The sequence below is a fragment of the Gambusia affinis genome, linkage group LG07 (assembly GCF_019740435.1).
Source record: "Gambusia affinis linkage group LG07, SWU_Gaff_1.0, whole genome shotgun sequence".
Classification (NCBI taxonomy): Eukaryota; Metazoa; Chordata; class Actinopteri; order Cyprinodontiformes; family Poeciliidae; genus Gambusia; species Gambusia affinis.
The window spans coordinates 30,207,134-30,220,792 of NC_057874.1; the positions used below are offsets into that span (position 1 = coordinate 30,207,134).

Consider the following 13,659-nt stretch of genomic DNA (forward strand, 5'->3'; position numbering starts at 1 on the left):
ATGAAGATGATGATGAAAACGATGAAGATGATGATGAATATGATGATGATGATGATGATGAAGATGATGGTGATGATGATGATGAAGATGATGGTGATGATGAAGATGATGGTGAAGATGATGAAGATGATGATGATGAAGATGATGATGAAAACGATGAAGATGATGATGATGAATATGATGATGATGATGATGATGATGAAGATGATGGTGATGATGATGAAGATGATGATGAAAACGATGAAGATGATGATGAAGATGATGATGGTGATGATGATGGTGATGATGATGATGAAGATGATGGTGATGATGATGATGAAGATGATGGTGATGATGAAGATGATGATGATGGTGATGATGAAAACGATGAAGATGATGATGAAGATGATGATGATGGTGATGATGATGATGATGATGAAGATGATGGTGATGATGATGATGAAGACGATGAAGATGATGATGAAGATGATGAAGATGATGGTGATGATGATGATGAAGATGATGATGGTGATGATGATGAAGATGATGATGATGAAGATGATGATGATGATGATGAAGATGATGATGATGATGAAGATGATGATGAAGATGATGATGATGATGAAGATGATGATGATGATGGTGATGATGATGAAGATGATGATGATGAAGATGATGGTGATGATGATGAAGATGATGATGAAGATGATGATGAAGATGATGATGATGATGAAGATGATGATGGTGATGATGATGATGATGATGATGGTGATGATGATGATGATGATGATGATGATGATGAAGATGATGATGATGGTGATGATGATGATGATGATGATGATGATGATGATGAAGAGGCTCTCCAGACTGGATCCGACCAGATTCCTGATAAACTCCGGTTCTCCTCTCTAACGGTTTGCTGGCAGGAGCAGCTGAAGGATTTTGGTTCGGCTTCATGATTATTTATCTTTGTTACTTTGACAGAGCCGTTTCTCCTGGACGGTAATTAGTTCCAGTAGAAGTCTAGAAACATCCAGTTAGATTCTCTCAGCGTTTTGAAGCATCAGCAGAGTCACTAATTAAGCAGCGGTAATGTCTCCGTTTGCATTTTGGAAAATGACACTTTGCTCTTTCGCTGCACATTCAGTGAACAGGTAAACATCCTGTTAACGAGCCGCTCCGCTGCACCGGATTAATGAACGCTGCAGAACCAGAACACCCGGACCCGTCACACATTTATACTCTTAATGGAAGCAAAATAAAACGCAGCTGCGCTGGTTCTGATCCACAAACAGCTGCTGAACTGAATCACTTCATTCAAACAGAACCAGTGTGACGGCATGAAGCAGGCGGAAAAACAAACAAATAATATAATATAATGTAATGTAATGTAATATAATATAATATAATATAATATAATATAATATAATATAATATAATATAATGTAAGATAATATAATATAATATAATGTAATATAATATAATATAATGTAATATAATATAATGTAAGATAATATAATATAATATAATATAACATAATGGTGGCAGTATGATGGTCTGGGCCTGCTGTTCTGCTTCAGGATCTGGATACCTAGTGAGATGATTCAGCAGAGCACAGAGGGTCAAAGTTCATCTGTAACCATGTAAGACTTGTTTCTTAATTCAGGGTGTACTTACTTTTTCACTCGGCGCGGTTGGAGAGATTTCCTTTCCTTCTAAATAAACTGAATCATATTTTCAGTATTTGCTCAGGTTCTGCCTGATATTTGCATAAAAGACTGAAATCGTTTTCTTCTCTCTGCATGAAAAATTAGATTCAAACACAATAAAATGGTAAAAATAACTTTTTTTAATTCAAATTATTCTGGGTTTTTCTGCGTTCTGTGAATGTTTGAACAATTTCTGTTTTTTATCTTGTATTTTCTGTAAACCATCAAAAACCCATTTTCATGTTTCCTTTCTCTAAACTTAACCCTCTCGATCCCAGCAGATGAATTAAGCCGGGCCAGCGCGCCGCTCTGCGTTTCTTCGTTTTTCACAGCTCATCAAACCCAATCACTCTGCTGGTTCCAGTTTGGTTAAAGAATTACAGAGTCTGAAGAACCTCTGGGCCCGGTTCGCACCAGCAGAATCACAGTCGAGTCGACTGCAGCTGATTAAAGAAACTTTGTAAAAAATCCTTCCTGGCTTGTTGGGCTGAAGTCATGTGACCCGCGGCAGAGCGCAGGAAATACAGGCTGTGAGGAAACAGAGAGAGACGAAGGGAACAATGGGCCGAGAACCCGGTCCCGAACAGAACCGACCCGGAACGAGCCGGGCCCAGCAGAAACGCAGAGAGGTCGCGACCTCTGGGTGAGTTTACTGGAGTGTTTCTGCTGGCGCCAGGTGAGCCGGGTTGGACTTTAACTTTACAGCAACTAAATAAAAAACAGGAGGAGTTTCTGTACGGAGAACCAAACGTGACGAAGTTTGTTAAAAACAGTAAAAACAAAATAAACAGCAATATTTCAGTTCATGTTTTCACCACATGACTCAGCATTTCTAAACATCACAGTTACAAACTGAATATTTCATTCACAAATTAAACATTTGGTTTGTCAGCTAATTATTTTGTTAGCTAGGTAAATATTTAGTTTGGATCTAAATATTTAGTTTATTAAATGATTTGACTAGAGTTCCTGGGAGACAGGAAAGATCCTGCTGTTCTGATTTTAATAACACTTTTTTCAATCTCCTCTTTGTGTTTTTGCCATTGACAGATATTTTATTAATATCTATTTCTGTATCAGTTCAGTCTTTTTTGTTCTCTTCATGGTTTTCTTTTATTTTGAAATCTGGAAAGGTTCAAAGAAACTGAAATAAATCGGTTCATTAAACTTAAAGCTCATCGATTCCAAAAACAGTCCAGCTGTTTGGCAGGATGTGACAGTTTTCCAGTTTGCTGCTCCTCCGTCCCTCCAACGCGGCGCCAGACAAAAATAATTCCCCTGCAGGAGAAGAGCCTGTATCTGTGTCAAGGGCAGAGACTAATGTAGGTGCTGATGGCTGGCGGCGCTAAATGTGACGATGTCTTTCTTATCGCTCTGACTCATCCGCTGGCAGCTCAGGGATTAGCATGAGTTCCTCCGCGCAGCGTCTGCATGTTTGGCTGATCAGTTGGAGACTTTCTGCTTCCTCTGATTGTTTAAACATCTGCTGAACATCATCTCACATCACTGACAGCCACTGATAACGCTGCGGCTCCTCTAATGTTAAGGTTTTAGCAGAAATCATTAGCAGAATTATTTTTCATGACTCATTTAATCAGCGGTTTCATTACTGTGCTGACAGAACCCGGTCCTTCCTTCCAGCGCTGGCTTCCACTCAGCACAGTTCATGGTCCATTATCTCCCAGAGATGAGCAGACTGTCATCAGCAAAGGCCATTACAGAGTCTGGGAGGAGCGCCGTGATTCCCCCCACCGACCGGGACCCAGAGCGGCGCTCGGCTGGTTCTGAACCGTTAGCTGGGAAACCGAATGCTAGCTGACACGATGCTGCCTGGAAAAGCAGCCAATCCAGGAGCACCGTTCATTTCCCTGTGCACCGATTGGCTGAACCGCCGGGAGCAAAGATGAGAAAAACTGTTTTCAGTTCAGTTTATTTATGTAGCATCAGGTCTCAACACACTTTACAAGATACAGCTACATACAAGATCCACGACTCCAACGTCTGTAAAGTCAAATTACTGCAGCACATGGTTCTGTTCAGGTCCGGTTTGGACTCAGGTGTTTGTTGCTATGGTTTCTGTTTTTCCTCATATCTCCTCCTGTCCCTTTAAAAGCCTTGATCCAAACTTGATTTCTTTTCTGTTTCAGGTGTGTGTGTGTGTGTGTGTGTGTGTGTGTTTCCAGTGAAGGAATGTGGGTTCTGTGTGTGTGTGTGAAGATCACGGTGTGTGAACCTGGTGGAACAGAGGAGCGGCCATCTTGTGAGGCCCTCCACCTGCCCTCTTATTCAGCTGATTGTTTTCTAGGCGGCTTCTTGGTGGTCCCTTAAATCCGAAGCTCCGTGCTGGTGTGTGTGTGTGTGTGTGGGTGTGTGTGTGTGTGTGTGTGTGTGTGTGCACGCTGTAAGCAGAGTGCTGACAAACCTTCTGACAAACAAACTACTGTAAGCAGCTTCTATTGGTTTTAGATCTGGAGCAGTTAGCTCACCATCACATACCCTCTCTGTGTAAGAGAGAGAGAGGATGTGATGGTGAGTTAACTGCTAACTGAAGGAAGCGGAGCAGAAACCAAAAACCCGTCACCATGACAGTTGTAAACACGTGGAGACGCTCTCACTCTCTCACTCTCTCACTCTCTCAGTCTTTCAGTCTCGGCTGAAAACTTCTAAAACTAAAAAGACAAACTGAACTTGATGCATAGATTGAAAACTAGGATTAAAAGTTTCTGTTCCCTTGAGACGTTTTGTCCTGAAATAAACGAGATGAAGTGAATTTGCTGAGACTCAGACTGAGGTTGCTGACTGATGACCGTTCAGCACCAGAAAGTTTCCTTCTCACCTTGAAGCTGCTTTAATGTTCGACCGGCAGAGAGTCTCTTCTGCAGCAGCGCTGGGAGTCCAGTCTGGTCAAAAAGCAACAGCAATAATTTGGGTTTTTATCCTAAGAAAATATTTAGTTTAAGCTAATATTTAGTTAGTTGAGTGTCTTACACATGCCAAACCCACAGGGGGCGGTGTAGCTTATGTAGCTTATGTGAGCCAATCAGATTGCTTCCAAACAATCATGACTTCCTGTTAGGAACTGGACATGGCGCCATGAGGTTCATTTGTGTGGACAGATTTTTAAACTGAACTAGTTTAACATTTATTATATTATATTATAACGTAAAGTTATTTAAACATAAAGCAAGTATGTGGACATTTTGGCAGAATTTTATAAAAACTGGGACTCTAAATAAAACGCAAAACACAAACGGAGAGTTTTCTCAAATCTCCATTTAGTCATTTTAGTGACAGTTTTTGTGGATGAAAAGCTACAACGTATAAACATGTATTTGTTTTTCCATATGTGAACTAAGAGTGAATCTGAAAGCAGAGCAGGGAAGATAGGATGGAAAATGAGGGAAATGAAGGGCAGGAGGAGGAAGAGGAGGAGGAAGAGGAAGAGGAGGAAGAGGAGGAAGAGGAGGAGGAGGAGGAGCTGGAGGAAGAGGAGGAGGGTTAGCGGCGTTTCGGTCGCTGCTGACCAAATGATTCATGACAAGTGAGCCCAGTGCTCAGACCTCTGGGTCACACAGGAAGATAATGGGAGGAGGGCGATGACAAAATGAGATGGAGCAGAAAAAAGGGAAGGAGTGTGATTGGAAGAGAAAGATGGGAAGATTACAGAAAAGAGTGAAAGAAGCTGGGAGGTAATAGTGGATATAAATGTGGGTCAGCTGTTGCAGTTTGGAGGTCACACAGGGAGAAGCAGCAGCTCCTGATGGACGCCGTGTCCACGGTCATGGAAGCGCCGCATCCAGAATAATTTTAGACTCCCTCCCAGCGGAGCCGACAGGATGTCAGTCGCTTTGTGTCTTCTTGGAACGCCGAGCCCGACTGTCAGAGCGGCGGCGCTTCATCGCCTCGCCTGACCTCGACTTCCTGGTCCAGAGAACCTGGAGCGCCGATTCAAAGACCAGGAACCAGCACAGCCAGGAAAGGAAATCAGCTTCCACAATGAATCTTTGCAAACCTTTCCTGACCTTTGACCTCTTAGAGGAAGGTCATCCCTGATGGTTCCTTACGTTCTGGACGGGTTCTGTTCTGTGGATGGTCCAAACCCGAGAACAGAAGAGCGGCAGAGAAAATGACCAGCAGCTCCAGCAGGAGGCTGGGCGTCTTGAGCTAAGCTAATCATGGAACTGGACGTTTACAAAAGGTACAAAGGCTAAGATGCTAACGAAGCTAAGAGCGCTAAACGTTTTCAGAGTTCATCTCAACGTTTTTACTTCTGGAATATAAACTCTGCTTTTCTTCTGTTTGGTAGAATCCAAATAGACTTTATTGTCCATTAGAGGAGATCTGGACTGAAGGCTGCAAGGCAGCAGCTGCCAAACAGACAATAAAGACACATAAAGTCATAAAACAGCTGGAAACGTAGAAGACATGAAAAACTACAACTGAACCCAAAACTATTGCATCAATTCCAGACCTCAACTTCCTGTCTGTTCAAATTAGAATAAAATCTAGTTGGAGGAAAAACTCAGTGTCTGCAGACAGAATGTGGAACGGATCCAGCATGCCCAACAACTGTAAATGGATGTGCGTGTGTGTGTGTGTGGGTGTGTGTGTGTGTGTGTGTGTGTGTGTGTGTGTGTGTGTGTGTGTGTGTGTGTAGGTGTGTGTGTGTGTGTGTGTGTGTGTGTGTGTGTGTGTGTGTGTGTGTGTGTGTGTGTGTGTGTGTGTGTGTGTGTGGCGTTCAGCTTACCAAACAGGCGCCTCCCTTTACAGATGTTTTGATAAATTACACCAGTGGCACCTTGAGGATCCCGGGCGGTAAAATGCAGAACCTGGTTGCTGTTTTAACGGCGCCGACGCTGCAGAATAATTACAGCAGATTAATTTTACCGGGGCGGAGTGGAGACTGCATTCATTCCCTTTCATTTCAATAATCTACATTAAAACTAAACAAATCAGCGCCTCGCTTCCAGCTGAGGAACCTCTGGAGCAGATGTGACTCTGTAACCGGATCCTTCCTGCGTTGAGTGATCAGTTTGTCTATGAAATGGATGGATTCTCCGTTTTATTCTGACGAGAACAAACAGAAAACAAGCTGTCGCTCCACACACTACACAATACAAAAATACATAAAACTAAAGTTAATTCCTGCTATTTTGTAATTGTAGGTTCACTTTAATATTTACATTACAGAATGTATTAATTCATATTCTTATATTGCAACGGTGATGATAACAAAAGCTAACTTAATAAATCTATAGATAAACTGGATGATAAACAATTTACAGATCAATTTCTTCCTAATATTAGTCAATATCAAGTCATTATCAATATCCTAAACATTTTCTTCTTATAAGTAAATAAATTAATAGATAAAAATATACATGATTCACTTAGCTGATTAGCATAACAGCTAAGGGCAGCCAGTGCAAAAATAATTAAATTATTGTACAATTATTTATTAAAATTAGAATTAAATGTTAAATATTTCACTATTTAACATTATATAACTCTCTTTTTCATCAAATAATACTGAAAAAATTAGCGTAATGGTTACGGAACCGCAGCAAAACATAGCATGCTAATGTTAGCATTAGCAAGCGCCAAACAATAAAACAAAAACTCACCTGTTTGTTTCTTCCCATTTCTAAATTCAGGAAAAACAAATATTTTAAAGATTAGAGGCGTCTAAAAATGTCGGTAAAAATATCATGTTCAAAATTTAAACACTAATTATTTAAACGGTTTAAAACCAATGAAAGCCGGAAGCGGAAGCGGAAGCAGCAGCAGCGGACCCTAAACGTCCTTAGGCTCCGCCCACTTTTAAAAACTCAAATCCCACAAAACCTTGCAGGATTTCATACTCAGTCATATCACTGGAAGACAGCGGATCATCTGGGATGAAAAATCATAAACTCCTGAAAAATGAGACCAGAATGAAGTTTTTATGAGTTTTTATGATTTTTTATGACGTTTGGTTTCTGTCAGGTTCTCACTTCCTGTTGGACCTCCGGGATGTTTCTGTTTACTCACAATTATTCACATTCTGCTTTTATTTTGATTATTTTTTTTAAGCTAAAAGTTCAGAAAATAATCTGAGCAGGCGGATTTAAAATTACTATTTTAAATAATAATTTATTATTTTTTATTATAAAATTATTATTTTAAATCTGCCTCCTGTCCACTCCTGTCCTCCCCTCACACACCCAGCAGCTGGTGGAGGTTCACTCTGACCTCAGATTTGATTCGCAGCACAAACTTTCTTCCATATTCTATATTTTTATGATCAGAAATAATATTCTGTGTCTGATTTATATATTCTCACACATTCTCCTTTTACTTTTGATAAAACCAGCAGTTGTGTTTGTGGAAAACTGCTAACAGCAATCCTGCATGTTCTGCGTGGCCTTTAACTAGGCCGAATGGGAGCAGAACAGAGGAGTTCAGGGTAAACTCAGAGTTTGAACCGTGGCTGTGATGGAGGGTTAATGTTCTGCTTACAGTCCCAGAAGATTTGTCTGGAATATTCCAGCTTATCTTTGTGACATTAATGATAAATCACTTTTCACGTTTTGCCTTCTTCACCGTCTCCAGGAGAGCAGAGCTGCGTTTTACGGAGCTGTCAGTGAAAGCAGCAGGAAATCTAATCATAATAATTGTCAGACCAGTAGAACCAGTTCACCTGGCTCAGACTGGACATGTCAGGAGGATTTTAACCGGATCCGGTTTAGAACTGGTTTCCAGAACTGGTTTAGAAAACGTTGATGCAGAACCAGAACCAGAACTGAAACCTGAACTCCCTGCTGACCCGTTCCTTCGTCCAGGTCTCATGACTCCTGCCGGGTTTGGATCAGAACCGTCAGTGAGGCTGATGGAGGTCAGAGGTCAGCCGCAGGTTCCTGCAGCTGTTGTTGAGTTTCCTGCGTCTCGATGGCGTGCCAGCACGGATCATAGCCGCAGCCTGGCTGTGACTTTCCTCCTGGCAGCGGCGCCGCGACTCGGCCAGAGTTTCAAACATCCCTTACAGCCTCAATGAGCAAAATTAGAGCTAATTAGTCACCAGGCTGCCACGGTTTATTAGGAGTGACAAAGTTAGGGCTGCGCTGACGGCGCTCGCTCTCTGCAGTGACATTACAGAAATAAATAATTCACCATCACATCTGTTATCTATTCACTGCTAGCATTCCTCTCATCAGGCTGCGACTCGTTATCATTCCAGCTCTGCAGAGTTTCACAAGCTGCAGGAGCAGATTGGACAACATTTGGATTTAGACCAAGATTTAAACAACAATCAGATAATAAATGAAATATTTTGAGGAAGGGAATCTGGGTTCATACTGCTGTGGTTTATTTTTAGTAAAAATGTGAATTTCCCCTGAAGTTAAAGTTGTTTACTGACATTCGACCAGAAGACAACAAACTCTACTGGATGTTTCATGTTTTCTGATTCTCCAGATGAAATATAATCATGTGGCAAATCGACGCCCTGACAGGCAGAGAAACCATGTGGTGTGAATTCAGCCAATCAGGAGGGAGAAGCTGTGGGTTTCTAAACATGGCTGCCTCTGGCCCCCAACTGGGCGAGTTATCTCCACAGACAGTTAGCTGAACTGGAACCAGTAGAAGCCATACTGGTGGAAACCATCCCAGTTCAGCTCTCCTTCTCTGACGTCCGTCAGCTGCTGCAGGTTTCACCTCAGAGTTCAGGATGTGAAGGATTTTAAAACATTTACAGGAAATGACATCATGCTCTTCCTGCCTATTCAGACTCAGCTGATCGAGCAGTGACATCACTTCCTCCAGACCAGGAAGTCGGGTCTGAAGTCTCATTCCTCCCGTCTAACATCTCCTGCAGGTCGTTGTGCTGCTGCACATCGGATCACAAAGTTCACAGCCCAGATCAGTTCTTCCCGGTTCCGTTGAGCTCAGCAGGCGCTGCGTTTTTATTTAGAGCCTTAAATAAAACAGACACAACGGAGAAGTTGGACCCGGTTTCGGTAGGATCCGGTTCCGGTTGGATCCGGTTCCGGTTGGATCCGGTTCCGGTTGGATCCGGTTCCGGTTGGATCCGGTTCCAGTTGGATCCGGTTCCGGTGGGATCCGGTTTCAGTTGGAACCGGTTCCGGTTGGATCAGGTTCCGGTTGGACCCGGTTCCGGTTGGATCCGGTTCCGGTTGGACCCGGTTCCAGTGTCTGTCCATCATCCAGAGGATCTGAGGTTCTGCTGCTGATGAACTTCAGGCTGATCGTCTCTCAGCTTCTGGGACCAAACAGAGAAAATAAAAGCCGACTTTCCTAATACCTGCGACACAGAGTGTTAAAGCGACACACACACACACACACACACACACACACACACACACACACACACACACACACACACACACACACACACACACACACTCAGGGGCCCAGGGAGACGCAGCGACACACTCGCAGCTCGGCTGGCTGAGCAGCGTGTTGCTTGGCATTCTGAAATGTCAGAAGGAAAGTGTTCAGAAAAACAGCCGGGCACCTGGGAGATTCCACTTTATCAACATACAAATGAGCCGCTCTGAACTGGCTGCCTGACAGAACGCCGAGCGCCGCAGAGATGAGAGGAAAACGACTTGGTGGCGCTCTGTGTGGCGCCTGCAGGCGCTGCGCTGGGGCAGAATTCATCAGCCAGCAGCTCACCGGATCAGACGCTGGAAGACCGGAGAGGTCAGGAAACTAGAAACTGTCCTTTAATGAGCAGAGAGTCCAACATGATTCACTGAGGAAGATTCTGCTGATTATTCATGACAGGAAACAAAAACTCAAAGACTTAAAGGAACAGAACCGTCCAGGATTCAAACCCTCACAGAGGGCAGAGCTGCAGCTTCCTGTGGCCGGTCCAGGATCCAGAGTCCATGGTCCTGGGTCCATGGTCCTGGGTCCATGGTCCAGGGTCCAGGGTCCATGGTCCATGGTCCAGGGTCCAGGGTCCAGGATCCATGGTCCTGGGTCCAGGGTCCAGGGTCCAGGGTCCAGGGTCCAGGGTCCAGGGTCCAGGATCCAGGGTCCAGGGTCCATGGTCCTGGGTCCAGGGTCCAGGGTCCTGGATCCAGGGTTCTGGGTCCAGGGTCCAGGGTCCTGGGTTCTGGAACAGGAAACGCTCTGAAGAGAGAATGAGGAGGTTGAAAGAAGAGCAACAGCTGATCTCCTCAACAGGATGAACTTCAACCAGGTCGTTTTCCTCCGACTGAAATAAACTTCTGGACCAGCCGAGTTTTGGTTCCGGCAGCAGAACCAGACCCTGAGATAAAACCGGTCCCACGTCAGTACTGGGACCAGTTTGGTGGAAAGTGGAGCTCTGATCTGTTGTTGGGAACATCCTCTGCGTTTCTCCACAGGTGTGTGATTTATTCCTCGCTGTTCAAATATGAATCTGAGAGCCGCGTTGTTTGTGTGGCCTATTTATTTTCCCATCAATATGCAAAGTATGGCAGCTGCACATTAAGCTTCCCGACTCTTTCAGCTGCAGAGATCAGCAGGAACGCAGAGAGAGGAGCTCCACATCTTTCATCTTTAATCCTCCGTCTTTATGTATGAACGTGTTATGATTCTGTTCCATCACAGGACGCCAGAAACACATTCACCAAAACCCTCTGCATCCACCGTTAGCTGGGCTTTAATCAAAGAGACGGGAGCCCAGCTGGAGCCAGAGACCTACTGCTTCACATACTGGTTTGATCTGGTTTAGAAGTAAAACAAACACATAGAAAATTACACAAATGTAAAAGCAGGTAACAAATGACTTAAATAATACCAGCTTGTGAAAATTTTCCTTCAAGAAAATGCTTCAAATAAACAATATAATAAAAAGGTGCCTAAATGTAAAAAATGTAAATACCACAGTTACTGCAGCACACGTTTCCACGCTGCTAGAGAGCAACTGTTTAGTTTAGTTTGGATTGATTTGATCGTCTCAGTTCGGACTTGAGGTCCGGTCTGACTGATCCGGTGTGAAAGAATGGAGCAAAGCTTTGATGTTACATTTTATTCAATTGAGCTGAAAAAGGCTTGAATGAAGCACAAGCAGAACCAAATGTAATTTTCTCCACATGCATCAGATCCAGAATAATGACTCACTAGCAATGTGAAGAGCTCACAGCCTGAAGTGAAGGGTTTGAAGAGGATTTATCAAAGCTGAAGCATTTTCTATCAAACAAAGCGGGAAGAGCAACATGAGAGCGTTTAAAGACGAGAACTCACTCTGTGGTTTACAGAAGGAATGAATGGGAGATGAGATGAAGAGGAGGAAGAGGACGGGGAAACACAAGGTCAAGAAGACTCAGAGAAGAGGAGCTCCATCAGGAAGGCTGGGAATCGGACCAGAGACGCCGTGGAGCCGACGCTTCTCACACTGCAGCCTGAGAAACAAACCCAGTTTGTTCCCAGTTTGATCCCAGTTTGTCTGGTTTGCCTTCAGCACAGATCTCTACATATAGAGTTATGTGAACAAAGAGCCACTGGTAACCCGACCTGGGAAAAATAAAAACTCCTCTAAATCTCAGTTTTCAAACTATGGAGTCCCATTTGTAACGTTTCAGTCAAAGATTAACAGCAATAAGAGAAATGTTAGATTCACCATGTTGTTCATTCCTTTATAATTATCACAACTTAAAATTAAATATTTAGTTCATCAACATAACTAAATGTCTTGTTGTCAAGCTAGCTCGCTAACTAAATTTTTAGTTTGTATCTAAACATTTTGCTTGCTAAATAAATGTTTAGCCTCAAGCTAAATATGTAGCTACAAAGCTAGCTTGGTGTGAACACAAAGCTAAATATTTTGCGTGAACCTGAACATTTAGCTGGCCAGCTAAATGTTTGTTTCTTAGGGAATGGTTGTCTTCTCTGGATAGATGGAGGAAGTGGAAATCATCAGACAGGAAGTTAAAGTTTGGACATAAATGTTTTTCCAAATGGACAACGTCCACCAATTTAGCTACAGAGTAACTGAATGACAACAGAGTTAATGTTCTACAACTTCCATCACCAGGTTCTGATGTCAGTCGCAGAGAAAATATGTGACCAGAACCGTGATCCGGTCCCACCGGTTCTGTCAGAAATGGGCCAGAATCCCAGCAGGCATCCCAGAGGAACGGGTTCACGGTCCCAGAGGAGAGTCATGGTGGCACTTCATGATAAAACTGGAGCCACTGAGACGCTTTCTGAAAGGTTTTCCTCAGATTGATGGTCAATTCCTTTCCAATTTAAAGTCCTGATCGCTGCACAGCTTCAACAGCCAACACACGTTACGGGAACACACGTTTTCTTCCTGCTGTAATAGAAACCCTGAAAACTCTGTGTGTGTGTGTGTGTGTGCGTGTGTGTGTGTGCGTGTGTGTGCGTGTGTGTGTGTGTGTGTGTGTGTGTGTGTGTGTGTGTGTGTGTGTGTGTGTGTGCTCTTTTAATCAACCTTCCCTCCAACAGACCTGTAAGAATGAAACACTGGTCACTAAAGCTTTTCCTCCAACAATGAACTGAACAACCGACAAACGGAACAATCTGCTGCCTTCACGGCTTTGTTCAATTACTGAAAAAGTGATTCAGTCAGCTGAAATTACATCTCATAAAGTCTGTCACAACTCCAGAGAGAACTAATAATCTATCACAGGGCTGGCTCGATCCAAAATGAACTTTTTCTTTCCTCCATTATGTGGAGAATGTTTCAGAAACTGGTTTCAAAAACTGGTTTTAACCTCGGGAACTCTCTGCTGTGTTCAGAACCTGGAACCATAAACTGAGACTTTACTGTTGATTAAAGCTGGTACTGATACTGCTGGCTCAGTGGGCCGGTACCAAGACCTGCTGGGAATAAAATCAGCAGGAAAGAGGATAAAGTGCAATAAGATGTCCAGATAGACGGCTGTTCAGACTTTAGTCTGGATTTTTAGGATTGGAAAACCACAAATAAAAAGTCAATTTCTTGTCATCCCTGTTGGAT

The 13,659-nt window shown here is 43.2% G+C and overlaps 1 long non-coding RNA gene across 1 annotated transcript; it reads right to left on the bottom strand.

The window, feature by feature from the left end:
* Positions 1-3,246: 3,246 nt before the first annotated feature.
* Positions 3,247-7,430, bottom strand: LOC122834034. Its single transcript, XR_006371114.1, has 3 exons — positions 7,313-7,430; positions 6,436-6,755; positions 3,247-3,472 (listed from the first exon to the last, which is right to left on the bottom strand). It is a non-coding gene; the product is annotated as an uncharacterized LOC122834034 (long non-coding RNA).
* Positions 7,431-13,659: the final 6,229 nt, after the last annotated feature.